At 41.8% G+C, this 2,086-nt stretch overlaps 1 long non-coding RNA gene across 1 annotated transcript in view; it reads left to right on the forward strand.

The window, feature by feature from the left end:
- The window catches only part of LOC116083603, a 25,835-nt gene extending 25,051 nt beyond the window's left edge, over positions 1-784 (forward strand). The window contains exon 3 of the long non-coding RNA XR_004115793.1: positions 702-784. This is a non-coding gene — a long non-coding RNA (uncharacterized LOC116083603). The remainder of the gene's footprint in view (positions 1-701) is intronic.
- The last annotated feature ends 1,302 nt before the right edge of the window (positions 785-2,086 follow it).

Raw genomic sequence — 2,086 nt, forward strand, 5'->3', positions numbered from 1 at the left:
ACCAACAACAACAACCATGACCACAACAATGGAATCAACAAGAACAAGTGTGGAGAAATGGCTCAGCTGTTAAGAAAGGATCCACTTTGGTTCATAGCACCTAGGCCATGTGGTTCACATTAGGGTCCTATAACGCCAGCTGCAGGGGATCCAACACTCCCTTAAGACCCTTAGATATCTGTCCTTGGGGGAATCCCCACGCACAATTAATAACAATAGAAATACAACTTAAAAAAATGTGACCCCAAACTGTTCCTGGTAATCAGGAGAGCATCCACATAACCCTGGCTTAGACTAGGTTAGTCTCAGCTACTAACTGTTCCTGGTAATCAGGAGAGCGTCCACATAACCCTGGCTTAGACTAGGTTAGTCTCAGCTACTAACTCTAGCTCTCTTTCTAGGAACTTTCTTGATCGTTCTTACTGTTGGTACAAGCTAAGACTCCAGATACTAGAATACCAGATGAAAGTCAAATTATTGTTTCCTTGATCCTCTACAGGGGCAGAATGATGACTAAAACAGGCTCTGCATAAATTAGAAGAGTAGTGTACAAGAGAAGCTAAGTCAGCCTGCTTTGTTTGTTTGCCTGTTATTGTAATAAATTCTACTCGGAGAGTCTTTATTTAGGGGTAACTTGACTGGCCTTTAAAAACTTGTGTGTTATGTTGCAATTTGTGACAGTGGTCATTATCTCTCACCAGAAGTAGAATGTGAAAATCTTGTTATCTCGAGACAAGTAGACTTGAGTGGAAATAAGCATCAAGCAAAAAACGACACACGGACATGCTGGAGCAAAAAACGACACACGGACATGCTGGAGCAAAAAACGACACACGGACATGCTGGAGCTGCAGCAGAAGCTGCGGTATCTCCTCAAGTCTGCTTTTCACACCCTCCATTGCTTCTTTAGGGTGTTGCTATTCATGAATAAAAATATTACTTTAAAAACAAAACACAAACTTCTTTGCTTTAATTAGGCAAAATGAAAGCCTTCTGTTACAATTTATATTATTAAAATTTTGACATTTCATAATGGCATACAAGAAATTCTATTTTTAAAAAGTGCTATATTAGAGCTGCGCTTTAAAATGATGATTGAATTTTTGTGAATATTATTTGATACAGAAATTATGGTGTAATGAAATTATTTTTGGTAGTCCTTTCTCCTATTTTAAATAGCCATCAACCTGTGGGGTGGTACGTAATCTGGGACAGATTAACTTTAGGAAGGTAATTATTATTATCCAAAGTTACATATATAAAAGCAATGGCTATTTCTGTGGTGTCTTGAGCATGAAGCAGTCAATAAGTTGACCCATATCCAAAGAGTTGAAGAGAGTTTTCTAATCTGAGGCTCCAAAACACCACAGAACTGTAGAAGATGACTGAACTCAATTCAATAACAACAAACGTTTAGGGCCCAAAGAAACTAGGGACAAAATGCTAACTGTGGTGCCTATTAGCAAGCTAAAGTGCAGACTGGTAGCCAGGCTCACTCAATACCAGTGGTTATTCTCAACTCTTCCCACGCCATATCTGGGCCCTAAACCTCTTCAGCCTAGGACTGTCATGTCATTTTGCTTCCCCAGCTTCTGATTCCTTTAAAAAACTGCCATTTAAAAACAACAATAACAACAACAACAACAACAAAAACCAACCAACCAAAAACAATGACCAGGTGGTGGTGGCACACGCCTTTAATCCCAGCATTGGGAGGCAGAGGCAGGCAGATTTCTGAGTTCGAGGCCAGCCTGGTCTACAGAATGAGTTCCAGGACAGCCAAGGGTACACAGAGAAACCCTGTCTCAAAACCCATCCCCCTACCCCCCCAAAAAAACAACAAAAAAACCCCTGCCATTTAGGCTGCCTGCTGTCTTGCTCCTCCAGGCTTGGCTTGTTTCTGTCTAGGCCTCTTCTTTCCTCTTGCTCCTCTCCCTTTCTCTCTCCCTCCTCCCTCTCTTTGCTCTTCTCTCCCTCTGTCCTCTCCCTCCCTCTATCTCTCCCTCTTTCTTTCTCCTCCTACTTTTCCCCCTCCCTTTATCCTCCTGTTCTCTCTCCCTCATTTCTCCCTCTCTTCTTCTCTCCC

This window comes from Mastomys coucha, unplaced genomic scaffold (genome assembly GCF_008632895.1).
Source record: "Mastomys coucha isolate ucsf_1 unplaced genomic scaffold, UCSF_Mcou_1 pScaffold8, whole genome shotgun sequence".
NCBI classification, from domain to species: domain Eukaryota; kingdom Metazoa; phylum Chordata; class Mammalia; order Rodentia; family Muridae; genus Mastomys; species Mastomys coucha.